The sequence below is a fragment of the Canis aureus genome, chromosome 32, assembly GCF_053574225.1.
Source record: "Canis aureus isolate CA01 chromosome 32, VMU_Caureus_v.1.0, whole genome shotgun sequence".
Classification (NCBI taxonomy): Eukaryota; Metazoa; Chordata; class Mammalia; order Carnivora; family Canidae; genus Canis; species Canis aureus.
The window spans coordinates 7,113,105-7,136,563 of record NC_135642.1 but is presented as its reverse complement, the minus strand read 5'-3'; the positions used below and the strand labels follow the sequence as shown (position 1 = coordinate 7,136,563).

At 44.5% G+C, this 23,459-nt stretch overlaps 1 protein-coding gene and 1 long non-coding RNA gene across 6 annotated transcripts in view; both read left to right on the top strand.

Moving 5' to 3' along the window:
* Positions 1-426, top strand: part of LOC144302944 (uncharacterized) — a 45,175-nt gene extending 44,749 nt beyond the window's left edge. For all 5 annotated transcript variants that reach the window (XR_013369937.1, XR_013369938.1, XR_013369941.1 and 2 more), the window contains one exon: positions 229-426. The gene's annotated coding sequence lies outside the window, so the exon portion shown is untranslated. The remainder of the gene's footprint in view (positions 1-228) is intronic.
* Positions 427-8,616: 8,190 nt separating this feature from the next.
* LOC144302943 (uncharacterized) lies at positions 8,617-22,192 on the top strand. The gene is made up of 3 exons (XR_013369936.1): positions 8,617-8,823; positions 8,857-10,838; positions 20,199-22,192. It is a non-coding gene; the product is annotated as an uncharacterized LOC144302943 (long non-coding RNA).
* The last annotated feature ends 1,267 nt before the right edge of the window (positions 22,193-23,459 follow it).

Here is a 23,459-nt window from a genome sequence, read left to right as displayed (position 1 = left end):
ATTTTGTTGCAATAGGAAGTACCAGAGCAGCGTTTCTGGAATGTTTTGGACTCTGACCTATAGTGAGAAATACATTTTTCGTAGAGACCCACAAACACACCTCCATATACATGTAATTGAAACAAAAGTTTCATGGAACATCCACCATCACTACATGTACAATTATTACATATCATGCACACTGGTATTTTCTACTCTGATCTCTCTCTCTCTCTCTCTCTCTCTTAGAGCTGAGCACTCAAATGATTTCTCAATCAACTGGTGGACTGTAATCTGTGGTTTAGAAACCACTACCTGGAACTGCATGTAGTGGTCTCCAATAGAAAAGGAATTTGCCTCACAATGTAAATCAAAAAGCCGCTTCCTTCCCTGAGAAGATCTTGCTCTGAAAACAATGTCAGCTGAATAGCACACTTAGCAACTGTTGGTTTGTGTTCTGGTGTAAGTTCCTTATCCTGTCACAAGAGGGAATATATGGTTCCTTGGTGATCACCAGTTCCTCAGATGACACTTTGAGAAGCAATTGCAAGCTAGGGTCTGACACAAAATAGATGAGACAAGCCCGGGGAGCAGGGGTCCAGAGGAGCAGAGGGGGGATACAGAGTATGAGGATGGAAGAGTGGAAGGTGAGTGCCTCTTGGAAAACCCATGAATACACATCACTGAGACCATGGGACCTGACTTGGAGAAAGTATACATACTTTTCCAGGGATCCCATCCAGCTGGGGGAGAAAGTCCCTTTCAGACAATTTCAGAAACTTAATTCCTGCCTGCAGAGGAATGGGTCAGAGAAAAATGTGAAGATCTTACTGCAAAGAACTTGACTGCTTTTCCTTACCCTGAAAAAGGTCAACTCCATCTTTCACTCTCTACAGTGTCTATATCAGACTCTTTCCTTTCTTTCAGAGTCACCGATTCTTTCATCTGGTCCCCTCCATCTGAATTAATGACCTTGTCTTATACTTTTAAGAGACAATGAAGCTCTCAGAAGGGAATCCCTTCATTATTCTCTACTAAACCTACCAGCCTCTCTCCCCCATCCCAGAGAACATGCTGAGTGTCGACAGGAAGAATTAAGAGAACCTCCATTACCCCATGACAGGCCCAGCATACAAACCCTAAATTGTATTGCTAGGTTCTACTGAAACAGGAAAACAAATAAGTAACATTTAACAAAACAGATACATCTGGCTGCCAAAAAGCTTTATTCTCATTGTGCTCTAAATCTCTGACTTTGTGAAGAAAATAACATGGATTAACAGGTTCTCTTCTCTCTTTAGGATGCATAAATAGTTTAGTCACTCCTTTGGAAAACTGTCTCTAAGACCGCTTGGTGGAAAGCTATCAACTGCCCCTGCTTCCGTGTGTGATCAGATCCCGTCCCACACGGTCTTTCTGAACCTCACGCCGTTGACTACCTTCTCTCTTTTGAATCTCCCATCCTTCCCTCTCTACCAGATTCTTTCCCAAACATACAGATGTGTCACAGTATATCCCATCTTTAAAAATGTGCCTCCATTGGTTCCATGTCCTCCTCCAGGGACTGTACTCTCTCTCAGTTCCCATTCACAGAGAAGCTTCTCTAAGGAGTTGCCATCTGCATTTACTCTTTTGCTAGTCAGCCTTCAGCACCTACCACTCCACCAAACATACTCTTGTTATAAAGGTCACCAGTGACTTCTGTATTACTAAATCTAACAGAGACTTTTCATTTCTCACCTTCCTCAACGTTTTAGCAGCTTTAGACACAGTTCTCTCTCCCATCTCCTTGAAAGATTATGATCTTGGCATCCCTGACAGCACACCTACTCTCTTGGCTTTTCCTCCTATTTTTAAACCATCCCTCCTCTAGTCTTTACTGGCTTTTCTATCTTGAATTGATCTTTGCCTGTTGGGATCTCTCTCTCCCATCAAGCAAAAGATACCCCCTTAATATTCCCCACTGGGGTAAATGGCAACTCCTTTCATTCGACTGCTCCTTGATCAAGTCCCGTTGACTCCACCTCCAATACCTGGGGCAAGTCTGTTCACTCTACTGGATCTCCACTGCTACTACCTAGGCCAAGCCGCCATAATTCCCTTACTGGTCTCCCCAATTCTAATTTCACCCCTGCCTCTACCCCACCCACCGATCTATTTCTCATATAGCAATCATAGTAATATCTCTAAAACATAAATCAAATGATGTCACCTCCTTGTTTGAAAATAAAAAATCATTTCCCTTTGAACTTAAAATAGAATCCAAGTTCCTGAACATAGTCTACAAGGCCCTGAGGCATCTAAGCCCTGCCCACCTCTCCAGCCTCACCTTCTTCCATTCTCCCACTTCACTCTCTGTTCTCCTGCCACACAGCCCTTCTCTTCATTTCTTATATGGTCAAGATCTTTCCTGCCTCAGATTCCCTGTACACACTGACCACTCTTTAGCAATTGTGCCCTTCCCACTTGACTTGTTCATCTATCCTTCAGGTGGCCGCTGAAGTATTAGTTCTTTAGAGAAACCTCTCCCAAATTAGCTTCTTAATTGACTGAACCACCCAGACGCCCCAACAGATACTAAAACTTATAATTAAATAATTATCTCTATGTTCTTTTGTTTGCTTCTTAATATGTTTTTTTTAAATTTAGCTGCAAGTTCCATGAGGCTGATGCCTAGAACAGTACCTAAGATACTAGTAAATGCTCAACAGTTTTTAAATAAATGAATGAGGAATGTGATGGCTATTTCAAATGTATGCTAAACATTGACAGACTGTCAATGACAGTCAATGTCAATTGACAGACTCTTTCATCTCTAAGACTACTGACATATATTCACACAATACACTTGACAGGGTGTCAAACGCCTGTTTATTATCCTCTACCAGCGGTGTGCTGGAACAGGCTGAGATAGTTTTAAGAGAGCCAGTTCTGGGCATCTCTTCCCAATTTCACACTTATGACATCACACTGGTAGCCATGATGGGAATACTTACACCACAAAAAATAAGCAAATGGTAGAAATCAGGACTTTCTTTTTCCTTTGAGGAGCCACTTTGCCAGCACTGTATCTACTCTACACCCAGGATCGTGTTAGTAACTACAGAACAATCATTAAAAATAAGTCATAGTTACTGTTAAGAGTTTCCAGTTTAGTCTAGGAGCCATGACATACATTAGGAATCAAGGAGAACCAAGGCATAGCTGAACAGTGTGAAGGCATAGTGATCAGAAAAGAAAGAAATCATTTTGAATTGGTAACGATGGACACCTAAAGGATGGAACCAGTACTGACACTAGTGAAACTATCTGAAGAGTGTGCGTGTAACTGAACAGAACAAGAGGGCAATCCCAATGGAGGAGCATCGAGGATTCAGAGCTGGTCATGAGCCAGGGAAATGGATTTGGAATGGAAGTGGGAAGAAAGAGACAAGATTGTCTTAGTTGGAAAGAGTCGTCCTTGAAAATGTCTTTCTAAATATAACTTTGGTAAGTTGGATCACATATTTTAAATGAAGAATCCAGAATTAAAGAATTCTTAAGGCAAATTCTTTTTTCCTTTTTAAAGTTGAAGTGTTTGAAGGGTCAACAATCTTCTGCTATTATTCAGATTTAAGTTTTGGCAAATAACTTTCCCTGAAAGCCATGACATCCTCCCCATCACATCTCCAACCTGCTGGAAGATCTGGCAAGGTGCTTTGCTTCCCCTATATTGGCCCTCAGTTTTCCTTATCTGTGGAATTAAATGGTTCAACTTGATTGTCCATAGGGTCCTTTATAGTTCAGAAAAATCACATGGTTCTAAATGGTTAGGCATGTGAACCACATTTCTAAGTGAGTCTAAGAAGGCCAGGAAAACATCGTTCTAAAACTTTCCTGTGATTAAAGGACTCCCAGGAATTCTATTTGGGCACAAAAGGGTGAAGTAAAATGACCCTTTTGCCACAGAGTTAAGTCAGTTTTCTTTTAGCCAAAGCAGAGATTTGGCCATCTGAGGAGAGCAGGAGACCTTATGAGTTCTCCACATGTACACCATTAGGGAAATCTGGTAACCATTTGACAGAGAAATAAGGTCACTATTTTTAAATCAATAAGAAAAGAGCAGAACAGCAAGAGAGACGGATGATTTATCCTGTGACCAGAGTGCACAAAATTGACTGGAGAAACTAATCAAATCAGACTTGATAAAGCTGATGCTGCCTTCTATCCCTTGAGCCTCGAAGCCTTGTCAGAGCTGGTCAGCCATAGATCCTGATTTAAAATACAGACCGACTCCATCACCCATTCTGGGTAGCAATCCGGCTGCATGCATGTCGATTACTGTTTGTTTTTTTAATCGTTGTTATTAAATATAACGTGAGGCTTGATGATGCTAAGTAATGACAAGGGGCTGGTGTCTACTGACACCTGGCATCCATGGAACCCCCAGGTGGGGCTAGTTCTGGGCTCTCAGGGGCCTCTCTTCCCTTTCCCCCTCTGCCTCTCTTCATCCCCAGGTTGGCTTTTTCAGCCCACTCATCTCAAGCTACCCTGAAGCTTCAAGAAGGCAGGAAGCCAGCCTGATGTGCCCTCCCCACCCAGCACTGCCCAGCTATAGCTCTGCAGGGCTGCGAGCAGCCACATTGGCATCTGGCCCAGAGAGAGGCAAGGCTGGAGTCGCCCGGGCCGGTTGGCTCAGCACAGGCCATGAGGGTCAGAGCCGGGCTACCCCAGACGGCAATGAGACATTTGTTTGGGCCTGGACCTTTTGATCTTTCCAGTTGGAAGATGAAGACAGCACAGAGATGGTGCTCCAAATGGCTTAATCCACCATCGATTTTTTTTTCCTGTGCAATCAAATGCATTTTTTTCCTGCCACCATTGATTTAATAAGTGCCTGTGCACTATAGAAAGGTGAGTCTAGTGAGCCAAGGGGGAAAAAAAACATGGTTTATGCATTTGAAGAGTTCACAATCTAACGTGTGAGATTTTACATGAACAATGAGACAGGATAAGTTGTAATATAAATACATGCACAGGTTGCTATGGGAGCCCATAGGGGAGATCTTAGCCCAAAAGAGGCTGCTGCCTGAGTTGTGTTGCAAAGGGGAAGGAAGAATCAGATGAAGCATGTTAGAAAGGAAATTGTAGGCATGGGGATGGGTACAGGGCATTAACAGCTTGGCATAGTAGGGAACCCAGGTAGCAAGGGTGCAAAGCTGAAGCCAAGGCTTGAGACTCATGCAGCCAGGTGAGGGAGGGATTTGAGAGCCTTGGAAAGGAAACTGACCTCTCTTTTGCAGGAGTTTGGAAGCCACTGAAGGGCTGCTGACTAAAGAAATTATATGATCAATTTGCATAGAGAGATAAAGCAGGGAGAGTGTGGGTTTAACAAGAGTAAGACTACAGCCGGCGGATCCATTAGGTCTGTGCAAAGATATCGGTGCTCCAAGGCAGTGGTGGTAGAGACAGAAGGAGGGGGGTGAGTCTGAGAAGTATTTAGGAGGTAAGATCAGAAGAGCCAGGAGTACATGATGATGGACTGAATATGAGGGGCGGGATGATGAAGGAGAGGGATTTGCCTGAGAAGGCAGCCAGGTTTCTTGCCTGAGTGCAGCAGGAAGAGCTACATTTTGTAAAAATACATGCCTTGTAACACCAGCTCTACTAGACGTGTGATGGTATTGTGTCAAAAGCCGGAGATATTCTCAGATAAGTTTGTGAAATGTCAACTTAAACACTAAACCAGATGTCTCTGCTGCAGGACTTCTCAGAGCCTTTATTAATGTTGCAGCTATTGCTGACGATAATGACTATCATTATTAAGCATTTAAGAAGTTCTACTTATTATGCGTGCTTTGGGCAATTTGGAAATTTTGCAAAGTCCCTGAGAAAACTGTTCAGAAACTTGAAAATAATCTGTGAGAAAATACACAAATATAAACTAACAATGTAGTAATATGGGTCATGAAGCAAGAAATTCCTAGTGCAGGTGATACAAGCCAAAGGCATTGCGGGACATGGCCAGATGTAAAACTAAATATTGGGTACACATTATTTTAGGTTCCCATAACACTATGAGATATGCATTTTGTACCCATTTTGCACGTGGGGAAATTGGGGGTCATAAGGATTAACGAAGCAAAAATCCCATGCATCTAGCAATGAGTAGAATCTCACCCTTAATAATCACATCATATTATTTCCATGTGCTAATGAATATAGTGAATCTAAGGAAGGGAGACATAGCATGCTGTGTCTCCCAAACTTTTTTTTTTTTTTAAGATCTTATTTATCCACAAGAGACACAGAGAGAGAGGCAGAGACACAGGCTCCCTGCAGGGACCCCGATGTGGGATTCGATCCCAGGACCCTGGGGTCATGCCCTGAGCCAAAGGCAGATGCTCAACCACTGAGCCACCCAGGCATCGCTGTGTCTCCCAAACTTATGCAACCATAGAACCCTGCGATTATGGAGCATCCCACAGGACTAGTGGTACATGGGGTATACTTTGTGGAGATAATAATGCTGTTAAGATCAGGAGTACGGAATGATAAAATGGAAATTATATCTATGCAAATTATTTTGGTATAAGCTTGAAACTTGCCATGATAGAAATACAGCCAACATGTTGTAGAAATCCAAGGTAGGCAAAAATAACTTCCAATATTGATGTCCAGGGAAAGTACTAGTTAAGAGGTTATCAGCTGAGGTGCCTGGGTGGCTTAGTCGGTTAAGCAAATCTGACTTCGGCCCAGGTCGTGATCTCAGGGACCTGGGATGGAGCCCCTCCCCTGCAGGGAGTCTGCTTCTCCCTCTCCCTCTGCTGCTGCTGCTCCTCCTGCTTCTTGTGTGCTCGCTCTCTCTCTCTCTCTCTCTGTCAAATAAATAGATAAAATCTGTTTAAAAAAAAAAAAGAATGGTATCAGCTGCAAGTAACAGAAGGCCAAACAAAAACCGGCTAACCAAAGAAACTTATTAAAGCGCATAACAAAACCCAGAGAAGGGATAAGTCCACTGCTGGTTAATTCGGTGGCTCGACATCAGCATCAAAAAAGCAAGATTTTTCTGTTTTTCTGCTTTGCTATTTTTAGTATGTTACGTTGTCCTCTAAAGCCTCAAGGTTTCAGATGTCAGCTGCAGACAGCAGCAGGGACACGAGTATTAAGAGAACACAGCGGCCTCTCACTGGGCTCTCAGGAAGGGTGGTGAAGATGGGAGGTATAAAGTGATGTTACTGAGAAAACATCACTTTTCTACTCCAGTAAAAAAGTGACGCTTCCTGCTAAAATCATTTCAAACATAGCTTGAGTCGGTTCCACACAGGGATTGAGCCGGCCGAGTGAACACAGACATGGGGCACTTGGGTTGAGAGCAATGAGCAGCCACGAGCAAGCAGGCAGCTGGCGCTCGGCTGAGCACCCGGCAGGACCGTCCTGAGAGCCCAGTCAGCTCACCACCATGACAGGTGACATCGAAATAAGGGCCATCCCAACATGACGCGTCCTCTCCCGATGGCACAGGCCGGGAGCACGGTAGGCTCAGAGGCACAGAGAGGATGGAAGTTTATTAGCAGTTCCCCGGTGGGTTGTGTCACAGGCCACAGGCAGGAGGTGAGTGAAGAGTGTGCAGGCAGCCAGGTGTCAGCAATCCTGCGGTTATCCTCACAACCCAGTGATCACTTCAGGATTTGTTATTTAGGGGTGTCTGGACTCGGTGATCCCTGTCTGTGGCTCAGATTGATTCTGGAACTCAAAGTGAACAGATTTTGAGGATTCTGTCCTAGGGGGCACCTGAGTGAGTTGCTTCTCCCTCTTCCTCTACCCCTCTACCTTCTTGTGCTCACTCTCTCTCTCATAAATAAATAAAATCTTAAAAAAGAAGAATTCTGTCCCATTTAGGCTTATTTCTGAATTACAGAAGCACTAGGTAAACTGTAAGCCCCCGTGCAAACGGTGGCCCCCTATTACTAGGAAACACATGGGGCGGTTCTTGGCATGTACTCTGCAGGGAAAGAAAATGGGAAGGAAGGAAAAAAGGAGGGAAGAGGGATCGAAAATAGAGGAAATGTAAAAGAAATTAAACGTGGAGCGACGTAAATAATAGAGACCAGGAAAATCTGACAAAGAGCGTCCCTGGCGTCCGTTTCCCTGGAGATCATTTCTGTTTTCTAACCGAATCAGAAACGCGGGAGAGCCGATGGCTTCTCGGAGGACGACCCCCCCCCCCCCCCCCCGCCCCGTGCGCCCCGGGGGCCTCGGGGTGGCGGCGGGAGCGGCTCCGGGCCGCGGCCGGGAGGAGGCGAGGGCGGCGACAGCAGAGCGCACCGGCTCGCGTGGGCCTGCAGGCGGCGGGCGGGGGGGCGAGGAGCGGGGCGGGGGGGGGCGAGGAGCGCGGGCGGGGGGGGGCGAGGAGCGAGGCGGGGGGGCGAGGAGCGGGGCGGGGGGGGCGAGGAGCGGGGCGGGGGGGCGAGGAGCGGGGCGGGGGGGCGAGGAGCGGGGCGGGGGTGGCGAGGAGCGGGGCGGGGGGGCGCGGGCGGGGGGGCGAGGAGGGGGGGCGAGGAGCGGGGCGGAGGGGCGAGGAGCGGGGCCCGCGGCTGCCCAGCGCCCAGGGCGGGGGCGGCATCGCGAGCGTCCCCTTCCGAGGCCGTCGTCTCTAACAACGTCCGGACTCGAAACAGTCGCGGCCGCGGAGCAAGGGCCGCGCTCCCGCGCGTCGCGGCCCGAGGGTCACGGCAAGGAGGCGCGCAGGGCTCTGAGAAACGGGCCTGGGTGGGGACGTGTTTCCCTGGTTTGTGTTGGGGGCGGAGGAGGCCGCACCTTCTGGTCGCACCAATCCTCGCTCCGCTCTCCAAGCAAGGAAGGGTGGCCGATGGGGTCGTGAGCGGCCCGGCCGAGGAGCGCGAGGGGCCTGTCTCCGCTTTGGGCATTTGCCCCCCCTCAAAAGCACACACCCCGCCGGACTCCTTCATGGCACCCACGGGGAGACCCGGAGCCCTGGCACTGCCACCAAGACTGGGGGACCTAAATCTGGCTCCGGGGCGCATCCCAGGGAAGCACGGTTGCCGCACTCGTGAGCTGTGCCCTCCAAGTCCAACCAACCTCGTAGCGGACGCACAGGTGGTATTTGTATGGCCACCTGCCTGACTCCTACGGTGATATTTCAATTCCTTTTTTTTTTTTTTTTTTTAAGATTTCATTTATTTGTTGAGAGAAAGAGTGAGCGAGACAAAGCATGAGCAGAGGGAAGGGCAGAAGCAGGGACATGAACATCGTGCACATACTAGTAAATAATACTAGTAAATTTACATACGCAGGGAGCACGATGGGGCGCTGGCTCCCGGAACCCCGGGATCATGACCTGAGCCGAAGGCAGACACTGAGTCACTCAGGTGGCCCCTCAAATCCTGAATTTTTTTTTTTGTATTTGTGAGACTTGCATTCATTAATTTTAATAAAGAATTTTGTCCTAAGTGGGTAATGTGACTTCAGGCATTCGCTAATGGTGACATAAAGTGCTCATGGCTATCTCGGTATTAGAAATATTTCCTTCATCTTTAACTCATCTCCTTGATGTGTTTGATTTAAAATGAGTGGAATACATGAATGCAGGAAAACACGTATGTGACTTATAAAGAAAACATAAATATACTTTGAGAGGAAGTGCCCCAGATTTTGTTTGATGGAGTGGGTTTGTGGTGAGGTGAACTGGAGATACCACAGGCCCTGGATCCTCAATCCAGCCTGTCCCAAAGCTGTGGCTGAAGGTTCTTGGTCTTATCTTGAGAAAAAATTCAAGGACAGGCACACAACAGAGCTGACAAGCGACACAACTGGGAAAGTTCATTAAAGCAAAAAGTATATTCTAGAGATACGAGAGTGGGCAAGCTAGGCAGTTGCATGTCCTGGGGGTCCGGTTTCTACCTATTATCAACAGTTGTTAACTAAGGAGCAGAATCCTCATTACTGGGGGTGGGAAACACAGTTTCCCACACTTTCTCCCCAATCTGGCCAGGGGTTTCCTGTCACGGCACCCGCCATCTTGGGCTTGTCTGGCTTGATCTGGCTCCTTGTGGAGTGCTGCCAGGACAGGCCTCTGACTTTGCCCGACAGGTGGCCATGCCTTTGTCGCTGGCCTCCGGCATCTGGTTAGAACCTAAGTAACTGCCTATTCTAACAGTATCAGCCTCGTCGGGCAGCTGGCTTGGTGGCAGCCTTGGCCCCCAGAGGTGTGCTAATCACCTGCTTCTGGCTGCCGCCCGGTCTCCAGGAATGGCTGAGATGAGAAATGGGCTGATGGTCCACAGGCATTGGACGGGCACTGCTTACGCTCTGATGAGTCTTTGAATGAAGCACTTGAGTCTGAGATGCAGACTTTTCCTGCTCTGGGTGGTTGGTGTCAACAGAGGCAGAGAAAGAAGCTCTCGCTGAGATTCCTTCTGCTCTAGTTGGTACTGAGTGTTGCGGACACTAACTGGGACAGACCATGGAGCTTCCTAGATCATCTTACCGGGTAAAGCATTTGAAATCTCCACATGCCTGAAAACCAGAGACTTTTTTTTTCTGGCATGTGCTTTGTTTCTAAAAAAAGCAACAGATGTTTTGTCTTTGCCTCTTTCTTTTCTGTCTGTGTCTCCTAATGTGGGTGACATTAACTAAGTGTGACAGGTTTCAGGTTTTTATTTATAGCAGTGGAAAATGATTTTCATGTCTTTGTGGAGTTCTGGGCCTCTGAGCCTATCTCTCTACAGCCTCAACTCAAACTCCTGAAGATGGAGAGCACAAGAAACTTGAAGGTTCTAGAGGTTAGGGGCTGCAGCCAAAGGAGAGAAGACAGCAGGAAGAATTTGATGGAACTTGCTCAGCCTTTTCCCTTTGAGGTAAGATACATAATGGCTCAGCTCGAAATGTGGGGCTTATTATAAAAATCTTTACCATCATCACGTAAAGGCCTCTTATTTGACACTGTCAAAACTGCCAACAAGAGTGAAAACTTTCTTAAACTGGGGAATCAAAATGATGCTTACCTTAAACATTTTATTTTAGGGCACATGATATATATATTCGTTTGCCAGTCATTCAATTGGTAAGATTTTTTAAATAAAAATATATTTAATATATTTTATTGGATTATTCCAAAGCAATAAACCACATTTTTATAAAATCAACAAACCTTTTCTTTTTAAATCCTTTTTAAAAACAATGGAGTATAACTGACATACGATACAGAGTTTGGATCTGCCACACCTCCATAATTGCATGAGCCACTTCCTGAAAATAAATCTCTCTTGATAGGTAGGTATAGATACAGATATATAGGTATATAGATATTACACACACACACATGCACACACACCTTGTTGCTTCTGTTTCCCTGGAGAACTGATTAATACACCAACAAACTTCATGTTGCCCAAACCAATGATTAATTCTCTGCTTCCCATCTTACCTAAACTCTTAGCACTTTCATTCTTGAAAAATTCTTTGTCATCGTTTCTTGGATTTCCACTTACATCACTGGCCACTTCTTTTCAGTTTACCTTGCTGACTTCAAAATGTGATATTGAAATTCCTCAGGACTTAGTCCATCTTGAGTGCTTTGCTCTTCTCTCTCTTCACATGTTCTCTGGGTGATCTCATCCAGGCCCCCTGAAGCTGATGACTCCCAAATTTTCATTTCAATCTAAGCCCTCCACTCTAAATTGACATATGCATATCCAAATTGCCTACTCACTTCCCCCCACCTGGCTGTCTCAGAGGCATGTCCACCTCAGCACATCCAAAACTAAACTTCTGATTTCTATTCTTTACCCCTTATAAACCTGTCCTCCTGCAGCCTTCTTTATCCGCAGATCTGCCATCAGGAATCCCTCCCGCCTTCCCCATCTTGATAGCTGACCCTACCAATCCAAAGCAGAATCTAGAGTCATCCTGGACTGCATCCTCTTCCTCAGCTTCACACCCAGTTTGGCAGTGTTTCTCATTCTGTCTATCTCTATGGTTTATCTTAAGTCTACTTTTTTTTAAAGATTTACTTATTTATTCATGAGAGACACATGAATAAAAATTTACTTATTTATTCATGAGAGACACAGAGAGGGAGGCAGAGACACAGGCAGAGGGAGAAGCGGCTCCCTGCGGGAAGCCCGATGTGGGACTCGATCCCAGGTCCCCAGGATCATGCCCTGAGCCGAAGGCAGAGGCTCAATCACTGAGCCACCCAGGTGCCCCTACTTTTTTTTTTAATCTCTACCAATATCTTAATCTAAACCCCGTTTGTGTCCCCAACACCATTCAATGCCTTTCAGTGCACAGACATCATTCATTACTTCCTCTATGAAACCTTCCCTAACTCCTCCCTCCAGGTTAAGGGCATGTCCCATGTATGTTCATGGGTACTTTGTTTTTATATGTAGCTTACTACCTAATATACGATATTATAATTTGATGTTTACTTGTTTGTCCATCCTGATAGACTAAATATTCCTTAAGAGCCACAAAAGTGACATTTTTTATATCTTTATTCCTGGTATTTAGCATGGTGCCTGGAACAGAATAGACATTCTATAAATATTTGTTGAAAATTTAGTGAATGAATGAATGAATATGCAGATAACAGAACTGGAAAAGCTGTATTTGGAGCTAATTTCTGCTTTACAAAATGATTATATGTTTCTAAGATTTCTATTTTCCATGTCTTGCTTCAGATCCATAAAAATGAAATTCTTTTAGCATTTTTTAGCCAAGACATAGTAACTATTAAACTATGATTAATCATATGTGCAAAAGTCTTTATTTTTTCAGACTTTACTTTCATATCTTATTCATATTTAAAGTTCAATCATAAGGATGTCCTCTTTGCTATGTCTATGCACTTACTTCAGTGTGTTTCTCTCTTAATAAACAGACCTAGTAGTATGACTCAGATTGCAAGAAGAAAAGTCAAGACACAGATGGCCCATGTCCATGAGATTTCCTGCTTTAAAATCGTTCTATTGATCTATTAAACATGTTAGCTATATATTCTCTTGCCTTAAGTGGTGACCCCGAGAAGGGAAAAACTTGCCTAAAATCTCTTTAGCAAGTTGTAGAATATTGAAGAGTAAGTATCTCTTCTTGTTTGATCCACATACTCTGTGTGTGATCTTCACATATTTCATTTCAAATATTAAGGCAGAGTGATTAAGCTTTCAAAATTCCATTCAAGGGATGCCTGGGTGGCTCAGCAGTTGGGCGCCTGCCTTTGGCCCAGGGTGTGATCCTGGAGTCCCAGGATCGAGTCCCACATCGGGCTCCTTGCGTGGGGCCTGCTTCTCTCCCTGCCTGTGTCTCTGCCTCTCTCTCTCTCTCTCTCTCTCTCTCATTCTGTGTCTTTCATGAATAAATAAATAAAATCTTTTAAAAAATTCCATTCAATTTTTAAATCTTAGTCTCCATTATGTCTCAGTACTTGGTCGTTAGCGATTTTTATCTGCATCGAATCTACTTTATTAAACCCCACAGAATGAGTAGAAGCTACTATGATGGTGCAGTGGATGTGTGTAGGGGCTGGAACAGATAACTGAGTAGGACATGGCACAGCCATTGCAGTTAAGAACGAAGAAGGTGAACTCTGGGAACTGTTAAAGGATAATTTCTAAAAGAGGATATAATTATGATTCTCATACAAATGCAAAATGAAGATTGTCAAATTTTCTATCAAATTCACTAATTAATGAGGGAAGTAGTAAGATGCTACAACTGGCTCAAGTGAGAATTTGATTTACAAAAATTTATATCCTCCAGTGGGCAAAATCCATTTGCTTTGCTATGTACAGCAATCATATGAATGAGAAACATTTGTATGATTACTGATTTTCTACAACTTGTAGCTCTACAGAGCTATAAAACAGCCTTTATCAAAGAGAACCAAAGATGGAAATAAGCCAGATAGATGAGCAAGATCAGACACCCACGAATCTTTTTTGTTGTCCAGTTCAGAGTCTTTCACAATATTTCTTAATAGAAGACTATAGCTTATGGAAGATGGTATACTCCTAAAGACAGACTAGAGAATGTTGGAATATTGATCCCCATACATGCCTACTGAGCATTGGCTCATAACATAACAGGAAATATTCTAGGCCCTTTACATATACTATTTCATGTTCCTTACATAAGCTAGTAAGGCAGGTATTGCAGATAGGAATATGGAGCCTTGCTGATAGTGGGTACTGCACTAGGCATGACCCAGGACACGCAGCTGAGTCAGGACTGCAACTTAAATGATCTCACCGGATTATAGCAAACCTAGTATCCCTATAACCAACTATAGTTTTTCTTTATTTTTGTTTTTTATTTTGTTTTTTTTTTTTTAATTCATGAAAGACACATGGCAGAGAGAGGCAGAGACACAGGCAGAGAGAGAAACAGGCTCCCTGCAGGGAGCCTGATGTGGGACTCGATCCCAGGACCCCAGGATCATGCCATGAGCCAAAAGCAGATGCTCAACTTCTGAGCCACCCAGGCATCCCTTCAGCTTTTATATTTGGAACAACAGAAAAGTTGTGATTTTCAAGGTCACAAATCTCCAAGACCAGACTCTTCCCATACATCATTTTGCCTAGGGTGGTGGTAGAAGAACTGGAGCCGAGATGATTTCACTCTGTCCTTATCTAGCTATATGATCCTGAGCAACTCAGTTAACTGTTGAGATGTTACCTCACTTTTGAAATAATCAGACCTACCCAGGTCATAAAATTCTTTTCAAATCAATTGAAGAAATAGATGTGCAACACTTTGAAATTATAAAATACAGGGCAGGTGTTAGTTTTCCCTATTTGGGGGTTTTGAAGATAAAGGCAAATGTTGAACATGGGATATTTAATTGGATGGGTCATAGAAAGCTTTAAAACAAATACAAATGGGCACCTGGGTGGCTCAGTCAGTTAAGCATCTGCCATTGTCTCAGGTTAGGATCCCAGAGTCTTGGGAATGAGCCCTACATTGGGCTCCCTGCTCAGTGGGAAGTGTGCTTCTCTCTTTCTGCCCCTCCCCTTGCTCATGCATGCTCTCTCTCTCTCTCTCATTAAATAAAATATTTTTAAAATAAATAAATACATACATATTTGCAGCACACAGCCAGTAACTTTTGAGAAAAACAAAGTGTCTGAAAACTGGAAGGCCATTTAGGAATGCTGACAACATCTTAAAATTCTTCAACCCAAATTAAAGATGAAAAAGTGAAGTTGATGCTAAGTGGAAGTAGCTCCTCTACTTTGGGTCTCCAGGGTTTAATTCATATGCTCTCTGGGGAGGCTTCTGGTTCTGATCAGTCTAATCGCTTCCCCATGGAACTCGCTGGCTCAGCAATGAACTCAAGCAGCAGCTGCAATAGAACCCTCCGCCCTCCAGTCTGATGGTGGGAGTGTGATTCAGGGGGTGTACCTGTGGTTCAGGGGGTATACCTGTGGCTTGGGAGGTGTACCTGTGGTTTGTGGGGTGTACCTGTGATTCGTGGGGTGTGCCTGTGGTTTGGGGGGTGTACATGTGGTTCGGGGGGGTGTACCTATGCTTTGGGGGGTGTACCTGTAGTTCAGGGGGTATACCTGTGGTTCGGGGGGTGTACCTGTGGTTTGAGGGGTGTACCTGTGGTTTGGGGGGGTGTACCTGTGATTCAGGGGGGTACCTGTGATTCAGGGGGTGTACCTGTGATTCAGGAGGTATACCTGTGGTTCAGGGAATGTACCTGTGGTTTGGGGGTTGTACCTGTGGTTCAGGGGGGTGTACCTGTGGTTCGGGGGGTGTACTGTGGTTCGCAAGCAGATTCTACAAGGTGTCCGCCCCCTGTACAAGGATTGAGAACTTCAATAAACATTTTTTGGAACTAAGCCTGGAAGGTTTAATCCCATTAAGCAGCGTTCTGCCCTTGTTGGGCTGGTGGGAATGCTGATTTTCTTTTAGTTCTCATATATCATACATGATAATATAAAAGAAATTCATTTTTTTCTTATAAAAGAGGCTTTTATGCCTACATAAAAGGATCATAATTTAACCTTTAGTAAAAATATATATATATATATATATATATATATATATATATATATATATATATATATATATAAATTTAGCCTATTTTCATTACACGTGTTTGGATCTGTGTTCAATGAAAGAAGTCATGAAGAAAAGGTGAGTTCCACTCTACCACTAGCACCTAGCAGCACTTCTACCTTGTGAGTTAGAAAAAGTACCCTCCTCAGGAGGACGGACTATAAAGATTCTCGCTCCCTGGCTGTGGTGATGAGATATAGGCAGCCCACAGATCAGTTAGGAAACGACACCCCTTCCCGTGGGCTGGTGGCCTGGCCCCAAGAACAGAGGCAGAAGTCTGCTCCTTCCTTCTTACTACCAGAGGGACCTGAACCACACCCTTGATCCCTCTGTGCAAAACAGTCTATTTCTTAGAACCCAACCTCCTGAGGTTAGGAGTGGGAGATGGAGGGACGCCCAGGTGGCTCAGTCGGTTAAGCATCCAACTCTTGGTTTCAGCTCAGGTTGTGATCTCAGGGTTGTGCCCAAACTAAGCAACCCCTGAAACAGCCAGGGAACATCTACTGATACGGCACTGGGTCTTCAGATGCTCCTTACCATTAGCCAGGTTGAGCAACCATTAAGTGAGCCAACGCAGGGAAGGAAGAACACAGAACTGGAGATGATGGGGGGGGGGGGGGGAGCTTCCCTGAAAGAGCAGTGGGAGCTTGTTGACCTCAGGTTCTGAGAACATCCCCCTCTTTATGCACTCCTTCTACACATCTCAGGTCTGTGTATCCCCTAATGTTGATGCTGCTGCAGCATCTGGGCTACCTCAGGTTGACAACCTCCAGGATGGTGGCATCATGTCAGCTGTCACTTTGAATTCACTGTAGGTCATCAAAGTAATTATCTGCACAGAAAGGCAGCAGAATGCTCAGGACCTAGCCCCTCATAAGGCTCCATCTTCCAGCCTCTCCCATTTGAATACAGCTTATAAGCCAAATCGCTATTTCCCCCCACCTCCCACTCCCACCCACCATCCCTGTCCCCATCCTCTGAAAATCCTCCCTATTCCAAAATCGCATGACTATTATAGGATGTATCCAGCTTACAGGGGATCATATCCCCCAAATTTCTTTTTTTTAAATATTTATTTATTTATTTATTTATGATAGACGGAGAGAGAGAGAGAGAGGCAGAGACACAGGAGGAGGGAGAAGCGGGCTCCATGCCGGGAGCCTGACATGGGACTCGATCCCGATACTCCAGGATCGCGCCCTGGGCTGCAGGCGGCGCTAAACCGCTGAGCCACCCAGGGATCCCCTATCCCCCAAATTTCTTTGCTGAATAGTTATCCAGCACATTTCCTGAGGCATATGTCCCAGAGAAATAATGCTCAGCAGATTCTTAGATCACCCATAGAGTTGTATCTAATATATAATTAAATCAATTCGGGTAGCCCCGGTGGCTCAGCGGTTTAGCGCCACCTTCAGCCCAGGGCGTGATCCTGGAGACTGGGGATTGAGTCCCAGGTTGGGCTCCCTGCATGGAGCCTGCTTCTCTGTCTGCCTGTCTCTGCCTGTCTCTGCCTGTCTCTCTCTCTCTCTCTCTCTCTCTGTGTGTGTGTGTGTGTGTCTCATGAATAAATAAATAAAATCTTTTTAAAAAATAATAAATTAATTCATAACATGTTATTCTCTTTAGTTGCTCCTTTAGCTGATGCATAAACCCAGGTCCAGTGGAAGTGAGTTGCCAGTGAAGTGACTTGCCCTACACAAGATTCTCAAAGAGGGTGCAGTGAGGGCAGGGAGTGCGTGGCAGTTGTGTGGCAGACATGAAACGTGGTTTCAGTGGTCTGATGCTCAGGCAGTGGCAAACAGATTGGATACAGCTCTAAAAGGCATCAAGGGAAAAGGGCAGGGTGGCCACCTGGCTTCAACATCCAGCCAGAGTGCTACTTGCACAGCGTGGAAATGACCCTCTTCCATCCCTATGTCTCTTCTCCCCCACATTTATAGGAACAGATCATGATGTAAGCTAGCTTACACTTATGCAGAGTCCCCATTGCATCTAGCACTGAACATATATACTCACAACTCTGTGAAGTCGCTGCCCTTACTCTACAGATGAAGAAAGTGAGGCACAGAGAGGATAAATAAATAACCCAAGACCGTAGCTGATGGCTGATGGTGCCAAAATTCTTAACTGCTACACGGCACTACCACTCTACTGGATTAATCTGCTGCTAACAATCCTTTAAAGCTGCTGACAAAATGTCCTATCAGAGGCATTGAAAAAAAACAAAACCTTTTTCAGTGATCCAGTAGAAGGCATTCTTCTGAGACGTGGAAACCTGGGGTTTGTCACTAATTATGTAACTAGAACAAACCATTCCACTTCTCTGGGTGCCAGTTTCTTCACTTATTAAAGGAAGGCATTGGATGAGATGAGCACTTCCATCTCTAAATGCTGTGTTTCTAAATTACAGGAAAAATAGTATGCAGACAGGCTCTCGCACCTATCTGAATATAAATACTGCATCTACTTTGTAGTCAGGAGACTTCCCTAAGCCTTAGCTTACTTTCTAGAAATGGGAATAGCAATATCCACCTCTTAGGGTTATTGAGAAGATAAAACAAGAGAATATATATAAAGCCTTTCCCATGTGATTTAGTTTTAGCTGTGTGATTAGCACATAGTATGCATTCAAGGAATGTTCCACCTCCTCATCACCTTATATGTAGCTGCTGCCTATCAAGGTGTTCTTTTTTTTTTTTTTATAAATTTTTATTTATTTATGATAGTCACACAGAGAGAGAGAGAGAGGCAGAGACACAGGCAGAGGGAGAAGCAGGCTCCATGCACCGGGAGCCTGACGTGGGATTCGATCCCGGGTCTCCAGGATCGCGCCCTGGGCCAAAGGCAGGCGCCAAACTGCTGCACCACCCAGGGATCCCCTATCAAGGTGTTCTAATTCTAAAGGCCTGCATACTGCAGAAGCAATAAAGAGTTTGCAAATTCTCAGAGTTGGCAAATCTGGAACCAAGGCTACTATGCCTGTCTTCTTTTTACATTAAAAAAAAATGGTTATTGGAGATCCCTGGGTGGCTCAGCGGTTTAGCGCCTGCCTTCGGTCCAGGGCGTGATCCTGGAGTCCTGGGATCAAGTCCCACGTCAGACTCCCTGCATGGAGCCTACTTCTCCCTCTGCCTGTGTCTCTGCCTCTCTCTCTTTATGTGTCTCTCATGAATAAATAAATAAAATCTTTAAAAAATTAAAAAATTTTTAAAAATTAAAAAAAATTTAATATGTTTTAGGGCACCTAGGTGGCTCAGTCAGATGCATATTTGCCTTTGGCTCAGGTCATAACTCAGGGTCCTGGGATTGAGCCCTGCATCAGGCTCCCTGCTTGGCGGGGAATCTGCTTCTCTCTCTTCCCCTGCCCCTCTCCACTGTTCATTCTCTCTCTCTCACTCAAATAAATAAGTAAAATCTCTTTAAAAATAAAATAAAATAATAGATTTTCAAATATGTATTTTTACTTGGTGTGCTCTCTTAGAACAGTTATTTTGGAGACTTTGGAGAGAGTGATCATTTGCAATAAATTCCCTTGAATTAGCCTCATGTATACCCGTGGCATTCATTAATATCTTTAGGAACGTCCATCATAATCTTCAGCCTCCAGCACCAGATAATATCATGTGACTCTGCATTCATAAATTAAAGGAAAGCAGATCTTCTTTTCTGCTTTTTGAGAAATTCTACTATGTTGCATGGTGTTCATATTACGTGTCACCTAGAAAGGCACCAAGAGACTCAAATTTTAATCCTCTGTTTGCCACTGAGTAGCTCTGTGGCCTTGGGAGGTCACTTCCTCTTTCTGTGTCTACTCTCCATATGTGAAGCTGTGCCTGAGCTGGGTAGTTCTTCTGATCGCTTCCAAATCCAAGATTTTGTGGTTGGCTTTTATTTTTTTTATTAAAGGTTTTATTTATTTATTTATTTGAGAGAGAGAGAACACTAGTGGAGGGAGGGAGAGGAAGAAACAGATTCCCCACTGAGCAGGGAGTCCGATGTAGGACTCCATCCTAGGACCCTGGGATCATGACCTGAGCCGAAGGCAGATGCTCAACCACTGAGCGCCCCCATGCGCCCCTGTGGTTGACTTTTAATCAGATGATTCTGTTTTTCTTATGCCAGACTACCCTTTCTTCCTCTCTTTCCCCCAGCTCAGGGTACACTCAAATGCCTGAATCCGTGTACAGAGCCCCATTCATACAGCAACCATAGGCCGTCAACAAGAGGGGTGTCCTGCTACTATAACCAGGAGCAAGGGTGTTGGCGTCATTGGAGCTGAAACCTCTGACCTGGAGAGTCCATAAGAACGGATAGAATTTCAACTTGGAATATCACAAGCTTTATTCCCCATAAGGACCTAAAAACACACAAAGAGTGTGGTTCTGATATGTGGAAATCGTCATGGCAACTCACATCAGGGCCATAATATCACTGGAAAGCAAGCATCTGAGAAGTACACTACCCTGTCCTCTGGTTCTCGGGGAGGGAGCTGAGTGAGTCCTTCGGGAGAATGAGAAGGCAGCCATCAGTACAGTCACAGCAAACGTCTCCCACCCACACCCTCCCCGTGAGTTGAAAATATCTCACAGTTGGGCCATTCAAGACTGGACATAACCTTCTTTTGAGGGAGGAGGGGGTGTTTCCCATTTTGCCCTGACTCATGCCTAGTGTGTAAGTGTCCAGAAAGCTGCAAGCCCTTTGCACCCATAGACACATTCCCTCTGGGCCCAGGGATGACTCGAACATTGGGGGCCAGGCAATGTCTTCATGTGTGCCCAGGAAGAAGGGGCATAGGGATCATGGAGGAGCCACTGGGCCGGAGCGGTCGTCTAACTTAAGTGGCTATTCAGCATGGAATGAGCACCCATCATGGGCCAAGTACGTCCACATATGGTTTCCTTTAGTCCTTGAAGTGTGCTTTGATTTGATTCTACCTCTACAAAAGTAACTGAGTCATGGGGAGAGTGAGAGGAAGGGTCCCCTCCCACCATTACCCCTATAAGTGAATATTTATTTTACAGTTCTTATGTCATAAGTATATAAAGAAAGCCTGCTTTGTGCAAAACATTGTGATAAATTGTATGTTGTGGCGAGAAGCAGGAAAGGCTGCAAATATAAAAATAGTCCTTCAAAAGAATTTGCAGTTTACATGGGGAATCAGATGTGCCTCTGTCAGAAGGGGAAGTCGGGCAGAAGAGTGCTGCCTGTGGAAGGAATATACAAAAGGTCAGCCTTGGTATCACAAATTGGAATTCTGCTCCTATAATCCACTTGTTAATAGTTCATTGCTTTTGAATAAGAAACGCATGCACACAATAAAAACTCCAAACTCTGATAGGGACAAGTCTCCCAGCCTTTCAGTTCCCATCCCCAGATGCAACCACATTTAGTTTCTTATACAGCCTTCCAGAGTATTCTGCATATTTACTTATGTCCTTGTATTTCTTTTCCTCCTTGGTCTACTTTGCATAATAACATATCTTAGAAACCTTTCCATAGCAGTACTTATAGACTTGCCTCATTCATTTAAATCAGGATGGGCAGACTACAGCCCACAGGTCTACACCTGTTTTTCTAAATAAAGTTTTATTAGAACACAGTCATGTGCATTCATGTATTCATGGTATGTGGCCACTTTTGTCCTACAATGACAGTGTGATGGGTAATTGCGACAGAGAATGTATGATCTCCAGAAGTTAAGATTTTACTGTATGGGGGATCCCTGGGTGGCGCAGAGGTTTAGCAGCACCTTCAGCACAGGCCATGATCCTGGAACCCTGGGATCAAATCCCACGTCGGGCTCCCTGCATGGAGCCTGCTTCTCCCTCTGCCTGTGTCTCTGCCTCTCTCTCTTTCTCTCGGTGTCTCTCATGAATAAATAAATAAAATATTTTTTAAAAAAGATTTTACTGTATGGCCCTTTACAGAAAAATTTGGCAACTCCTGCTTTAAATGGCTGCCTAATATTCTATATGTAAAGTGTCAGGGTTTAATAGTCCCCTATTAAAGGACACATCAGTTATTTCTAATCTTTAATTGAAAATACTGCTGTAATTGATAATACATATCTGTAGAAGTATCTAGGAATGGGATTACTGAGCAAGCGATGTCATGGGCTTTTCATGGATGTATCTGTTAATCTGGTGCTACCAGTATTAATGATGTAAAGGAAGGCCACAGCCAGGAGTTAGACCAATAACAAGAATTAATTGAGAACTCTGTGCTGTAGAAGATGAAATGAAGGACACTGTTTCAAAGGAGAGTGAGTGGTGGTTGTTTTCAGCCATAGTCCTGGAATGGGACCACGGAAAGCTGACAGATGGAAAGTATGTTTCAAATAAATTGACTTATTTATTCAATAAATACATTTATTTATTCAAATAAATTGACTGATGTATCAGGACTGTACAAACCAGTGCAAGAGCATTCACTCCTGTTAAGGTCACTCTTTGTCCTAGTTGCAAATTTCTCCCCACCTCCCTCCCTGTTCTCATTCTCTAAAAAGAGCTATCTCACAGCCTTGGAGGCAAACATGTGTGACTGTTGGAGCAGCTGCTTTTGGGGACAGCTGTGGAGATCACAGAGAGTTTGACTTTGTGTGGGCAGGTTTGCTTGATTCTGACTTTTCTAGAATGAACAGGTCTTGGTGATGGGGCTCTGGGTTCCCCAGCCCTTGGAGGCCAGCTAGAGCTTATCTTCAGGAGGGGGGATCTGAAATCAACAAGCTCTGGGAAGACAGTCACCCTGAGAATACTCAGAAGAGTTCAGGTTTTCTCTATAGACGTGAGAGGTGGAGCCAAGAACCAGGAACAATTCAGACCTCTCCTTTCACCCACTATGTACCGTGCGCCAGGCCCTATGCTAAGAATGAGTGTATAGAGATGAATAAGGTAATTTGGCAGCCCATCAAATGGCTCACAGCCTCATGGAAAGAAACAGATAGACTCGTAAGTTCCCAAACAGTGAGCACCTTTTAAATGTTCAAGAAAAGCACAGCAAGACTTGACATCTGTCAGATATGGTACAATGAACTCAAAGTAGTTCATTCACAGTTTCAACATTAGATTGAAACACTCTTTTTGACAGCACACCCTATCTTTTCAAAGCTAGGTTTTTGGAACTAGGCTGAGCTAAAAAAGCAAGTAACATGCAAAACTCAACATGGAACAGAAAATGAGACTGGTGGTGTCCAATTTGATTACAAGTTCGAGAAGCAGTGCATGTGGAACATCCCATTACCCATACCATGACTAATTGATCGTGGTTTTTTAGGAATGAAATAAAATGTTATTTTGTCTTCCGATTATATGAATTGTTTCCTCAAATGACTACTAAGTTGTTGGGACAGAAATATTTATAAAGTTGTTTGCGCCTAACTCTGTAATAAATGGAACTATTGGGTGTTCCTCTTG